Source organism: Mus pahari, chromosome 1, assembly GCF_900095145.1.
Source record: "Mus pahari chromosome 1, PAHARI_EIJ_v1.1, whole genome shotgun sequence".
Classification (NCBI taxonomy): domain Eukaryota; kingdom Metazoa; phylum Chordata; class Mammalia; order Rodentia; family Muridae; genus Mus; species Mus pahari.
This window is the reverse complement of record NC_034590.1, coordinates 134,838,792-134,854,103: the sequence shown is the minus strand read 5'-3', so window position 1 is coordinate 134,854,103 and position 15,312 is coordinate 134,838,792.

Sequence of the window (15,312 nt, the reverse complement as noted above, 5' to 3'; positions counted from 1 at the left end):
TTCCAGTTTGAAGAGTAGGGTAAATTATTTTGATTTTTAAAGTTATGCAGGAAAGACACCACACAAGTCATTTCCTGGGAAAAGAACAAGTAGAAAGGAAGTGCTAACCCATAGAGAAATATCACTGCCATTACACCACATCATGAGAGTACAGAGGACATGCTTCGTGCCGGACCTAGGCCCAAAGACCCTTATGACATCCATGTGATATATATTATATATATTATGTATATATATGATATATATATATCACATACACAACACACATGCATATTATATATATAATAAAATAAATAAAAAATAAATAAAAGGAATAAAGCATGAAGAAGAAAAGAAAGAAAAGGAGGAAAGGGGGAAAGGGAAGGAAGGATTGGTTCTGCCTAATTTGTGATTTTTTTTTTCTAGGATAAAGTCTGTCCCTAGGAATTTGTACTTCTGCCTGCCTCCCTAGGGCACAGCATACATACCCGGTGGGATCAGTTGGAGAGCCCCATGATCATGGCCTACACAGCCTCCTAGACTTGTATTTCCATTGGCATTAGTTACACTCATGAAGTCTCCTCAGGCCTAGGTCTGAGTGGCTGCCAAAGATTAACAGCAGTAACCCTTATTCTCCGAGAAGGAGGTGGAGAAGGCGCCTCTGTCTTCCCTTAAAGATATGACTCTGCATTTGAATACAGTAACCTCAGGGTTTATTTGTTTGTTTGTTTATTGGTTTTTTGAGACAGGGTTTATTTATTTATTTATTTATTTTTGTTTTGTTTTGTTTTGGAGACAGGGTTTCTCTGTGTAGTCTTGGCTGTCCTGGAACTCACTCTGTAGACCAGGCTGGCCTCGAACTCAGAAATCCGCCTGCCTCTGCCTCCCGAGTGCTGGGATTAAAGGCGTGTGCCACCACGCCCAGCTCAGGGTTTTTTTTTTAATGTGAACTTTAACTTGCCTTGCTTCTTGCTGCCTTCTTTCTAGTGCCCTTTAGTTTCACATGATCCCGACTGCATTCTCTCAACACTCCAAATTCAGTTATAAAGAAGACCAAGAAAGCAGACCTTGTCCATCTGAATTTCTCTTACAGATCTGCATAGTTGATGTAGAGAATCCCTTGAATTCGGCAACTCTAGCATTGTACCCCGTGCTCCCCTTCTCTGACCATTCATTCTCAGATAGTTACATTCTTGGTAATGAACTAAGCGTGAAGGGATACAGAAACACAAAGGGAGTCTGTGCTCTATAGGATGAGAGCTACATGTGCATGTTATGAATCATATGTGTGTTTGATAGCACAGAGCACCGGAAGTGATATTTCCCACATCATGATTTTTTTTAAAGATTTATTATTATATGTAGGTTCACTGTAGCTGTTTTCAGACACAGCAGAAGAGAACATCAGATCTCATTACGGATGGTTGTGAGCCACCATGTGGTTGCTGGGATTTGAACTCAGGACCTTTGAAAGAACAGTCAGTGCTCTTACCTGCTGAGCTATCTCTCCAGCCCATGATTTTTTTCCTTGTATTTTTAAACAATATTTTCTATCTGTGTTGGAATGTACTATAATAGTTTTATGATTAAAACCAGCTTATGCTATTTAGCCAGCATGTGGTTGTTGTCTCAATTAAATTTTGGGCAAAATATCCTGTTAATATTATGCCACATAAATCTAAGAGGTCCTCTTTCCCAAGTGAGTCTTCATATATTTCTACTCCAAATAGCCCCACCCAGGGGAACAGGAGAACCCAAAGAAAGGAACTGTTTCTAGTACATGTTATTTTCCTTTCCAAAGTCTCCCTATGCCTATGCTGTATCTTCCAAGTTCCCATGGCTATGGCTTATTAGCCTGTAGCCAGAACAGTGAGACTTGTTTACAGTGCTTTCTAATATGTAATCTAGTGCAAGGTAGTACCTGAAGGCTATAGGAGTCTTCTGCCTAAAATGAGATCTGTGACCTCACCCCACCTCTCCCAGCCATTTTCTTATCTGTGGACTGGACTGATAGGATTAGATTTAACTCAACTGCAGTCTCTTCAAACTCCCAAGATGCAGGGGTCTGTAAAACTTCCTAGAGGCCAGGGTGGGCTGTGGAATGACATACCTGTAGTACCTGAAGTCACAGAACTAGGGAGGAAGAAAGGAGATTATGGGGTATGTGAGACTCCATCTCAAGCAGAAATGGAGAAAGGGGAACACTAGAATTAGATTTGCTCTCTCAGAATATGCCTCATCTACTTGTGTCACCTTACAGTGAAGGTTCGGGAACCTTGAAGCCAGTACTTAACGAGAATGCTTTCCCCCCCCTCAAAATTAGTTCTAAAAACAGGGCTTAGGCTAGCCTCCAACTCGAGATTTTCCTGCCTCCACCTCCCAAAAGCTAAAGTTAGCATGCCATTTTTTTTCCTAATTCATAATCCCACCTCTACCCCCTTTTTACACTGCTCTGTACCAAGTGGCCTAGAAGTTTAGAATCTGTTCCTTTTCCTAGGTAAACCCCGGTAAGATGTTTCCAGGCTAACGCTGCCGACTCTTGGGCCCCTCTTCTGGAGACATATTTAGACTGAGCCCGAAGCAGGGCTTCCCCATCTTGTTGGGTGGGGCTAATCACCTGGCACTTAGTTTTAAAACACAGATGGCCAAGTATGGTCCCAGCTTTAGGCCCGAAGTTCAGCTTAAAGTCACATGCTGTAGATACAGGTTTCTGCCGATTCTGGCTTTTCTCGGTCTTTTCCTGCTGAGAGGCGTGGACCTTGCCTGGACAAAGTTGCCAGCCTCCCGGCGGGAAGGAAGAAGAACAGATGGCCCGCTGGGGGTAGGGGATCACGTGTCAGACCTCACATTGGGATGGATCCTCACCTCGCCCTTTCCCAGGCCTGAACTCCGCAGCTTTAGCGATCTCACCCAAAGCACGTAAAGGGCCTACTGGGGAAAGCTGTGTTCGTTTTTGCTGAAAGGTGGTGGGAGGTGGTGGGTTTAGGAAGAATAGAGACAGGAATGAAGGGGTGGGCTCTTCACTATAGCGACGTCCCTGGATTTGAAACACAATCCGATAAAGCCGGATCTGGCGAACCGATTGTGGCCAGGTTGAGTTAACACCCAGTGTCTGGAGGGGGCGGGGAGCTCCGGCGCGAAAACTTCCACGACGCCCTACTTTACTCTCGCTCCACTAAGCAGCCTACCGCAAAACCCCAGGCCTCTCCATTGCAGAGCGGAAAGGCCATCCGTTCATACATATGCAGGAGGATAAGTTTAGCCTGCAGCCCCCAGTGCTCAGAGCAGCCCCGCGTGGCGCTCGGGGCGGGTGCTCGGCTCCGGCCGCAGAGTGGCGGGCGGTTCAGCCACTTGCGCGCTGAGCGTCTGGGCCTGGCATCGCCCTTTTAAAAAGTCTTCCGCAGGCAGCCGCCGCCGCCGCAGCAGCAGCCGGAGGAGGCAGGTTCATCTGAGGACAGTCCCAGTTCTCAGAAATCCCTTCCCTGCTGGAACATCAAGCTCCCTTTGCTGCAGTTGAACAAACTGCCCTAGATTGGGGGACGAGGAACCCGCCCCAAACTCGTGCAAGGAGCTCCGGGCGCCCGCGCCCACGTGAGCTAACCTTGAAATTAGCCCCCCACACCTGAGGTGGAGGTGGAGCCACGAGGGAGGGTTGCTGGCCCCTGGGGCGCTAGCCACTGGGCTCGCACGCTCCACGTGAGCGCCACCTCCCTGTTTCGTAACTCTAGCGAGGTTTTTTTTTTTTTTTTTTTTTTAATCCCTGAGGTACCATGGGTGTGAGGTGTGCTGAGAAGGCAGGCCACTTTCCACCCCCACATCCTCGAAGATCAGGAAAACCTGCCCTGCGGTCCCTCTGGGAACACTGCAGAGTAGGGTGTCGCGATGACATCAGCTTCTAAACATAGTCCATACCGCACCCCAACTCTGGGCCCTGCGAGCAAGGCGCGGGGGTGGGGGAGGCAAAGAGAGGTGGGGTGGCTGGTGCTGCTTTCCCTGGGCGGGGCGGGCTGGCCGGCCAGGCTGTGCGGGTGGAGATGACTTTGCAGGAATCGTGCACTCCACGACTGCAGCCACATCTTTTCTGCGATGACCCAGCCACCCGGCTTAAAAAAAAAAAAATTAATGTCGTTCCTTGCCCTCCCCTACCCCACAAAAGCTATGCACACACTCAAGCAGTATTTCGACCCGGTGTCCCACTCATTTATAAGCCTATTCATCCTCAGCCCGAGCACCGGGGTTCGGTCCGGTACTGGCGCCCCCCGAGTCTGGTTCTGCCTTGGGGCTAAGGCTGCGCAGGGGTCGGCGCGGCCCTATGGGTGAGTCAGAAGGGTTGTGTTTCCTGTGGTTGTTGTGGAACAGTTTGTCCTTTTTACCCCCCTCCCACCCGTCTCCACCCCCTTGGTAAATATAGCGCTCACGTTTCATCATCTCTTTGTCCAACGAGCGCCAGACACCCCGGCCCGCGGCCCACGCCGCCTCCCTCCTCCTCCAGGCTCTCGGTTACCTCGCATAACCCCGCGCACTGGCGGCAGCAGCAGCCGCCCCTCAGCCCAGGCGCCGTTCCCGGGTGCTTCCCACTGCAGGACACTCCCGCCCTCTGTCATCCCCTCCCTCTGCTTCCAAGTCCCCTCAAGACCCTAGTCCCACCCATTCTCCCCGATGTCCCCCTAGATATTTGGAGTAGTCACTCCCAGCTTTTCCCAGTTCCCGGAGACATCCCCCACGCTCTGGCCCGTTGCTGGGTCCTCCACCCCCTCTCGTCGCAAGTCCCAAGTCTGATGCCATGTGCCCCTCCCGAGCGAGCACAGGTGACAGGCGGCTGAGACAGTTCTGATTCAGCGACAGTTGCTTGTACTTAGTGGTGGGCGCCTGGCGAGCAGTCTCCTTCCCACCTCCTGCCACCCCTACCCCAGTAGGGACGTGGGCTGCAGGGTCGGGAAGACGAGGTGAGTGGATGACAGGCAAAAAAGAAAAAAAAAAGTGTGCTTGTTCTTCACTCCCCCTCGCACTCCCTGTTTCATTTCCACACATACAGCCACCCACCGGGACCGGAGGCGGCTGGTGTTCTCTGAACACCGGGAACTGGCTCTCTCCGTGGTCTCCTGTTTACTTCCCTCCTCTTTCCTCCCCCTCCCTTCGGCCATCATCCGGGACTGCCTCCCTTCTGCCTACAGCAGCTGGGAAACCTGCCGCAAAACCCTGCAGTCATGGAACTTTTCTGCGCCCATGTGCCTCCTCCAGTTTGCCCTGTTCTACCGTGCCCTGCCCTGCCCTGCCCTGCCCTGTGACCGCTTGGGGCGCGTCTTCGTCCTGGAAAGGAAGGCTCTTAAGGCCCCTAATCCAGCAGTGCGTCAGCTCTCTCCTTCTCTCGTCTCCTCTACCCTTCCCCCCCACCCCAAACCTTCCTGCAAAGGCTGGGCCTGGCAGCCTTTTTGGCTGGAATACTAGGCCACCCCCATGAGCGGCCACCTGTCTGGGGAGAGGTGGCGAGACAGCTGACAGGTCCTAAGAACTCTGTACCCAGGAGGCAAGACAGCTAGTTTCTTTGCCATCACAGACTGTCCTGTTTGTGCCAGCTGCCCCAAATTTTCCTAGTGCCCCCACCCCACCCCCTGAAATCTATTCCCAGGGACACACCTCGAGAGAGGCAAACCCTTCTCTTTTTAAGCTTGCCTCCCTGCAGGGAAGAATTCAGCTTTTCCTTAGAGTTAAGCTGAATGAACAAATGGCCCCAAGGAGGACAAGAGGTTCCAGCTCTGTTTGCCGCCTGTCTGAGGTTCACCCCATTTTAAAAACCACCTCTTCACCACCCTCTGCTCACTGCCATGGTTACCACCGCCCTGTCCTTGAGCGGCACAGGTTGTTCAAAGGCAGAAACAAACAAGGGCATTTTAAGTGTCCTTTTTAAATATCCAAAACACTGTGTTGGCATTTGGGAAACAGAGAAAGGGAAATAAAAGGTCTGGCTGTTTCTTGTTTCCTTCCCAGTCCAGGATCCTGAATAAATCCTTTACCCTGGGTGGCCTCTTAGCACCCCAAGGAAAGGACGAGGTTTACGAGGCTTCTGGAGTGGAATTTAGCACCTGTTGTCAGCATTAGTGTTTGCTGTGAGTGTGCCTCTTCCTTTCCCCTCTGCAGCTTTAGACCTTGCCCCCAGGCTAAGCTAGCTCCACCTGGCGCCTTTGGAAGTCTTCTGACTTTCCCTCCCCTTCATGCTCTGAGAGTCCCTCACACTTGACTTGCAGCCTTCCCGCCCAGCTGTTAACACTGTTAGTGGGGCTAGCATCCCTGTAGGTAGGCAAATGGCCCATCTGAGACGCTCATCCCTGAAACACTCCATTGTTATTTGGGTACCCGAGACCTTTGCGACACCAGAAACTGCCTCCATTTCTGAACTCTTAGCCTTGCACCCTACTTCCCAGCCATACTCGCTGGTTTTGTGTGTCAACTTGACACAGGCTGGAGTTATCACCAGAGAAAGGAACCTCCCTTGAGGAAATGCCTCCATGAGATCCAGCTATAAGGTATTTTCTCAATTAATGATCAAGGGTGGGAGAACCCATTGTGGGTGGTGCCTGTGCTGGGAATCTTGGGTTCTATAAGAAAGCAAGCTGAGCAAGCCTGGGGAAGCAAGCCAGTAAGGAACATCCCTCCATGGCCTCTGCATCAGCCCCTGCTTCCTGACCTGCTTGAGTTCCAGTCCTGATTTCTTTGGTGATGAACAGCAATGTGGAAGTGTAAGCTGAATAAACCTTTTCCTCCCCAACTTGCTTCTTGGCCATGATGTTTTGTGCAGGAATAGAACCCCTGACTAAGACACCAACCAACACTTCTTTCAGAACAATTCTTCAACTTGGTTGTGGCCTCCAATCTCCTTTTTCAATGTTCAATCTTGTCCTTACGTCCTTCCTACCTAGCTGAGACATCATAGTCTCTATGCATGCACCCCTCACCTGGTTCCTGGAACTTCTTGGCAAGACGCAGTTTCTCTCCGACCTGCCATGCTGGACTAAAATATCAAGGCCAACTGCTGCCACTCTAAATTTATGATCACGAGTCTCTAGTGGGCTCTCAACACTGTCCTTTTGCATATCCCCAGGGACTTTCCTTTCTCACACTCTGAAATAACTAGATTGCACCTTCCGTCCTCAGACACCCTCCTCATTCCAAACACACTCTGAACCAAAACCCCTGCTGCTTATTTCACGGAGAAAATAAAGGTAATTTGACAAAACACCTCACCTTCCACCTACTGCCCCGCCATGCTCTCTGCCTTTCTGTTCAGGTGCTGCCCACACTTCTGTCCCTTGGAGACCCATTCATATTTCACACAGGGCACCAGGATGCCTCCCCAGGGTGCCTCCCCATTGTCTATTGAAATGGGTAGGATATTGTTTGATCCCAATTGTGTTGAAGTTAATCCCCATTGTGAGATTGTACAAGAATATGCCAAGATCGATAAATTGGTCGTGCATGAGAATATCATTTAATCTGGGAGTCCAAGGTTCATGTCCCTGTTCGGTACTTCCTTATGCTTTGTGCTTGCTGACCGAGCAAGAGGACAATAGGTTGATCCCTAGAAGCCACGCTACCTACAGGTCCCTTCTACTAAGACCCTGACAACAAAGGAAGGCAGGCTTCTGCCTGAGTTCACTCTAAATACACCAAAGCAGTGTATTGGGCTTCCTTATAAAGCAGAAGTAAGTAGATTCTTACAGGGGTTTGGGAACTCCTCCCTCTCCAACAGGTCACACCAGGGAAACCTTTACCCAGCAAGGATGGGAGCCATATAGATCAAGCTCCCTCCTTATGTTTTTCTCAGGCCTATCTACTCTAGCCCATCCCTGAGATCACATGTGATTAAGGAAGAGTTGCATACAACAGATAGTAGAGAGTGCTGGATACTCATGGGAGGGTCTCCCAGACCTTCCGACCTCTACGTGAGTGTGTAAACACTCAGTACGACTGGGATAATCTTTTGGCAAGGGGGTATAGCTGAACTCCCCAAAGAGCAGTTGTTTGGCCCAGAGGACAATCCTTGGCAGATTCTAGTATCCTTGTCTCTTGCCAGGTGAAGCTCTATGCCTTCAATACTAGCACTGCCTTCCTAGGACTTGCATCACTAGAACCATGAGCCAAACCATGCCTTTCTTTTTAAAGCAGTCTGCCTTATTTTGTTAGAGTGATTGTGGTGGTTTGAATAGGAAGAGCATCCGTAAATTAATGAGTTTGAATGCTCGGCCTATAGGAGTGGAACTATTAAGAGGTGTGGTCCTCTCTCACTGTCCCCCTTCCACCTGTCTTCCCTAGACTTGAACTTTCTAGAGAACTGGAATCAGTGCGATCAATGCGTGGTGGTGGTGGATAGATAGGTTTCTATCTCTGGGATGAGGTAGAAACCTAGGACATTGGAAACTCCCAGGAATCTATGAGGGTGACCCTAGCTAAAAGTCCTAGGAATGGAGAATATGGAACCTGAAATGACTCCCTCCTATAACCAGGCAAGGCTTCCAATGGAGGCAGAAGTAGGAAGAGGTGGTACAGCAACCCAGCCACAGAACTTTTGACCCACAATTTGTCTGTCCTGCCTACAAGATATGCAGGAATAAAGATGCAGAAATTGAGGGAATGGCCAGCCAATGACTGGTCAAGCTTGAGATTCATGCCATGAAAGAGAGCCCATCCCTGATACTATTAATACTATTCTGCTATACTTGCAGACAGGAGCCTAGCATAACCATCATCAGAGAGGATTTACCCAGCAACTAATGGAAACAGATGCAAAGAACAACAGCCAAACATTCGGTGGAGCTCAGGGAATCTTATGGAAGAGGGGGAAGAAGGATTGAAGGAGCCAGAGAAGTTAAGAACATCACAAGAAAACCTAAAGACTCAACTAACCTAGGACCACAGGGGCTCACAGAGACTGAACCACCAAGCAGAGAGCACGCACAGGACAGACCTATGCCCCCTACACATATGTAACAGACATGCAGCTTGGTCTTCATGTAGATTCCCTAACAGCAGGAACAGAAGCTGTCTCTGACTCTGCCGTCTGCCTTTGGGTACTTTTCCCCTAAGTATCTTGTCTAGCCTCAGCAGGAGAAGATGCACCTGGTCCTACTGCCACTTGATATGCCCAGGTAGATTAAAATCTGTGGGAGACCTCCCTTTCTCAGATTAAAATCTGTGGGAGGCCTCCCTTTCTCTGAAGAGAAGACGGAGTATGGGGAGGGGAGAGGAGAGTAGGGGGCTGGAAGGAGAAGAGAGAGGGGAAGTTTAGATCAGATATAAAGTAAAATAATTAATGAAAATAAAAAAAGAGGTGTGGCCCTGTTGGAGTGGGTGTGGCCCTGTTGGAGTGGGTGTGGCCCTGTTGGAGGAACTGTATCACCATGGAGGCAGGCTTTGAGGTCTCATATGCTCAAGTTCTGCCCAGTGACAGTCTCCTTCTGCTGCCTGCAGATTAAGGTGTAGAACTCCTTCTGCAGGCCCATGTCTGCTGGCATGCCACCTCATTTCCCACAATGATGATAATGGACTAAACCTCTGAAACTGCAAGCCAGCCTCAATGAAATGTTTTCCATCATAAGAGTTGCTTTGGTCATGGTGTCTCTTCACAGCAATAAAAACTAAGACAATAATGAAAATCAGGTGAATAAAACAGTTTTTAACATTTGCATTATTATTATGTGTATGAATATTGTGTGTAGATAACTGTGGGTTTGTGAAAGACGTGTGTGTGTGTGTGTGTGTGTGTGTGTGTGTGTGTGTGTACTTTCCTGAGTAGGCTTTATAGGCAAGGACTATCTATTAATAACTTCTGAACTTAGCCCCACCTCATTCTCATTATCAGAATAATTCTCTTTAGTGCAGAAATGTATTCATTTGTTTTGTTTTGGTTTGGTTTGGTTTGCTTTTTTTTTTTTTTTTTTTTTTTTTAAGACAGGGTTTCTCTGTATAACTCTGGCTGTCCTGGAACTCACTTTGTAGACCAGGCTGGCCTCGAACTNTCAGAAATCCGCCTGCCTCTGCCTCCCGAGTGCTGGGATTAAAGGTGTGCGCCACCATGCCCGGCTTAATGTATTCATTTGTTATTCGGTACCTTCATAAAACACACAGACTCTTAAAGCCAGTAGAAAGTCTATTTGTGCCGGGCAGGTGGATTTCTGAGTTCGAGGCAAGCCTGGTCTACAGAGTGAGTTCTAGGACAGTCAGGGCTACACAGAGAAACCCTGTCTTGAAAAACAAAAAAACAAAACAAACAAACAAACAAACATCCATTTGCCTACATGGGGAACTCTCCCATATTATGTAGCTACTAGCTTACTGTCCTTGGATTTTATGCCTAACAATCATATCTTGGTTGACACACTTCAATTGCTCAGAAGAGTTAGCAATAAGCAGAGCTATAGAAGCCAAAAAGCAAGGTTAGAACACACAAGGACTTTTCCAGAACCATGGACTGTGATGGATTAGGTCTTTATTCTTGTTGGTTTTTTTTTTTTTGGGGGGGGGGAGGTGATGTGGTCTACGTGCTGGGCACTTAAGTCAAAATGGCACCTTGGTGCCTCTAACATAGAATCAGTTGTGCTAACATGTGGAGGTTTGCTACATGCTCTCCTGTCTCCCTATACATGTGTATACATGTGTATGAGTATGATCTTGTATTCTCTGTAATCCTCACTTATTGTTTTTTCCTGGTTGCATACACCCTGGGTTGGTGGCATTCACAGTCTGCACATACTCCTGCACATACCCTGGGTTGGTGACATTCATAGTCTGCACACACTCCTACATACACCCTGGGTTGGTGGCATTCACAGTCTGCATGCACCTCCTATTCCCTCTCCATCTGACACTAGTCACACTTTCACCCCTATCTCTACACCAGAACTACTCTTGTCAAGGGCATAAATGACTCTCACCCTGAGAAATCTCTAGATGTTGCTTCTCTCCATTCACTCCCTCATAGCAAAAAAAAGACAAGCATCAGGCAGTGAAGAATCACAAAAAGAACAGATCCTGATATCCTAGAAGCCAAGGCAAGGAGAGGCCAGTTTCTCAGTTGTCCCTCCAATGCCCTCCATCATCCCTCTCTTTAAAAAGGTTTATTTATAAGAAACTGGAGAGATGGTTCTGCAGTTAAGATCACTTTCTGCTCTTCCAGAGGACCCTTGATTCCCAACACCACATGATAGCTCACAACTGCCTGTGAATCCAGTTCCAGGGGATCTGACAACTTCTGGCCTCTGGGACCACGAATGTGGTACAAACAGACACATGTGCAACAAGAAAACCACACATGTAAAATAAAATTGAAACAAAGCCACAAAAATGCCAGACATGCCTTTATTCCTAGCACTGGAGATAGAAACAGTTGGCTTTCTCTGAGTTCGAGGCCAGCTTGGTATAGGTAGCAACAGTTCAGCCAGGGCTATATGGTGAGATCCTGTGTCATAAAAAAGGAAGAAGAGCGGTTGGGGGGGGGGGTGGTGAAGGAAGGAAGGGAAGAGGAAGGAAGGAAGGAAGGAAGGAAGGAAGGAAGGAAGGAAGGAAGGAAGGAAATACGTATTATTATATGAACATCACACTGTCTGTAGAGGTAAGAGGACAAATTTTGGTAGTCCATTCCCTTCTTCAACTTTGTGAGTTCCAGGAATAAAACTCAGTTTGTCAGGCTTGTGTGGTAAATGCTTTTACCTGCTTAGTCATGTCTTCAGCCCTCTTCTAACTCTCTCAGAGCTGAGTGAGCCTGGAGCTCTGCCTACATCTTCCCCATTCCATTGGTGAGTTCATAAGCCCTAGAGATTTCACACCTTCTGTTTGCTGTCTCCCTGTATTGTTTGATAGCTTGGGTCAAAAGCTGATGTGATAGATGCTGATTTGGAGACAGGACCTCACTGTGTAGCTCTGGCTGCTGGAGAATTTACAGTAACCTTACTGTCTCCACCTCTGGCCTGCTGGGGTTACATGTGTGCATCATTATCCCCGTCTTTATGCCCCATGATGTCTTCGCAACCTGACCCTTCCTATGACCTCAACTGCAGCCACCTTCGTCTCTCACCACACTGGGCTTCCAGTGGGTCTCCCTGCCTTCACCTGACCCTGGTTTCTCTTCTCACACAACTCCTAGAGATTCCTTAATACACAGGTCACAGGGCTTCTCTTTGTAAAACCTTGCATGTCCCACAGAGCACCTGCTGCAATCTGCACAATGGGAACAAACCCCTACAGGGGAGTGCCTGGGCTAGCCTCCAGAACTTTCTGAGCCCCTCTTCTACTGTGTTGCTTTCGCTCAGTCCACTCCAGCCGTCTGCTCAGCTTCCTTTCACGGGTGCTAACCCACTGGTTTCCAGCCCTAGAATCTTTCACAGAGGTGCGTTTCTTTATCCTGGAACCCCCTTCTCCCAGATCCTACTTGGCTCCCGTCCCCCATAACTACCCCTTATTCTTGTAGGTATTCATTCATTCATTTGTTCATTTACTCCTTATTTATTTGTTTGAAGCAGGGTCTCAGATTGGCCTTTTTTTTTTTTTTTTTTTTTTTTTTTTTTGACAGGGTTTCTCTGTGTAGCCCTGACTGTCCTGGAACTCACTCCATAGACCAGGCCTCAGAAATCCAATTGCTTCCGCCTCCCAAGTGCTGGGATTGAAGGCGTGCGCCATCACCGCCCAGCTAGTCTCTCTCTCTCTTTTTTGGGGGGGTTTTTCGAGACAGGATTTCTCTGTGTAGCCCTGGCTGTCCTGGAACTCTCTTTGTAGACCAGGCTGGCCTCAAACTCAGAAATCCACCTGCCTCTGCCTCCCTGGGATTAAAGGCATGTGCCAGCACGCCCGGCATTAGTTTCATTCTTTATATGGCCAAGGCTAGCCTTGACCTCCTGATTTCCCTGACCCCACCTTCCAAAAGCTGTGATTATGGACATCCAAACTGTACCCAGCTTTCCCCTCCCATGAGAAGGCAGGCTGCCCTGGCCAGTTTATCATTACAAACACTGCAGCTTCCTACTGCCCTGGCTCTGTTTTACATTTTCTTTTCCAAAGAAAACATTTGTTGTCTTTTTTTTTCTCTCTGTGGCTTTGTCTTCTCATTTGATATTAATTGTTAATTCTGGGTCTCTCTCTCTCTTGCTGGAATACAAGCTATTTTGCTCATTGACAAGTTCTTCATTCCTACAACAATGCCTGGAAGATAATACATTCCCAGCAAATTTTGCCAAATGCCCAAATCAGAGGATAAAGCCCTGGAACGTTTAAACCTTTATATTTTCCAGACACCATTAAATTATGTACTTTGTGATTTGGGTACTCCATGTTTATTGATGAGGAAATAAAGGTTCAAACCCAAGGTCACACAGTGGCAAAGCTGGAATTTGCTCTCAGGACCCTGCATCCAGAGCCAGGGTTTTGAGCACTCTGCTGTCCTGTCTCTGCCCGTAAAGGGGGGGTAGGAGGGTGGGGGGAACTGTAAACAAATTCTTCCTGCTGTGGCTGCAGTCAGCTGCAGAAACACACAATGGCATTTCCAGATGTCATCTGTACGTGTGGGGGAGCAGAGTGTGTCACAGGGGCCATTGCTCCTACTCCAGACACAAACACTGAGGAAAGAGTGCCGTGCGGAATGAGGGCAGAGCTCTGTGTCTTGGCTGGAGGATCTGATCCCTTAGGAAGATGCTGAGCAGACTTGTGTCGATACATCATAGCGTAGTGGGAAAAGCTCCTGACCCAAAGGGCCCACAGACATAGCATAATCATAGTACGACATCTCTGCCATTGCGGTGTCGTCTTCCTCCTGGGCCAGTTCCTCACTCACACTGTGGACAATGCCAGCCAGGAACCGTGGTATAATGTGCCTTTTTGTTCACACTCACCATAAAAAACAGGAAGGCACCCATGGGTTACGCAAGCCTTCCCTTCAGGCTGATCGAGCTAACTTAAATAACTTCCATGGACCTGTTACCGAAGCTGGGGGATACTGGACGATTCTAGAGAGTCACCAGTCCTTTCTAGAAGGTTTCGGGAAGTGGATTAAAAAGCTAACCAGTGTCGAAAGGACAACCCTTTCATTGGCCAGGAAATAGTTGTACGGCAAGCAAAGAGAGAACACTGGCTTTGCCAACTCCTTTGAGAAGCACTGCAAAGTAGGATGTGTTGGCTCAGACCTGTCACGCCAGTGATTGGGAGGGAGAGGCAGGAGGATTGGTAATTCAAGACCCTGTCTTAAATAAATAAATAAATAAATAAATAAATAAATAAATAAATAAATAAGAAAGGAAGGGAAGGGAGGAAGACGTAGGGAGAAAAGAGAGAGTGGGAGAGGGAAAGGGAGGGAGAGGGAGAGGAAAGAAAGGAGAGGAGAACTAGAATTGGTTAGATTATACTTCTGAATTTAGAAGCGGATTTTCCTTGCCGAGTACAATGGGGGAGGTGTGGCATTCGGGATTTTGTTAGGAAGGAAGGAAGACACAGAGCTGGACAGACAAACGGCATTTCGTTACCAGGGTGCCACCACCTATTTTAGTTGCTGGCCTTCAGAGATCGACTTGAGTCAGGGTGTCTCACTGAGTGTGAAGCTCACAGTTTTGACAAGACCGACTTGGCCTCTAGGATCCTTCTGTTTCCTCAGGTTCCTCCCACGGCACTGGGGTTACCGGGACACTCCGCCACGGCACTGGGGTTACCGGGACACTCCGCCATGGCACTGGGGTTACCGGGACACTCTGCCACACCTGGCTTCCGGCTCTTTACTGGGATGCTGAAGATTTGAACTCAGGTCCTCATGCTATGCAGAAAGTGCTTTACCAGTTGAGCTGTTGCCCCACCCCCACAGTGCGCCTCTGTTTTGAGAGAGCTCTCACTAAGTGGAGCGGGCTGGTATTGCCCTGGGGATCTCAATCCTCCCCCTTGAGCCTTCTGGGTAACCCAGGTGACTGGCCCACCTCACCAGGGCCGACTCCTTTCTGTCTTATTTAACTCTTTTTGCTTGTAGTTTTAAAGTTTTACTTATTATTACCATGTGTATACATGGCGAGCATGGTGAGGTCAGAGGGCTACTCTGTGGAGTTGGTTCCCCCCTTCTATCTTATGTGGGGGCTGGGATGGAGCTGAGATCGGCAGGCATGCGTCTTTATTTGCAGAGCCATTTTACTGACCTCCTTTTGAGACGGAGTCTCCTGTGTAGCTATGGCTGCCCTTAGACTTGTGACAGTCCGGCCTACTTTATACTGCTGACTAGTGGGTTAAGGTGTATATACCGGGTCCCATTTGTTTTCAGTCTTTTTTTTTTTTTTTTTTTTTTTTGCCAATTACAAAATGTGTACTATTTGCCCT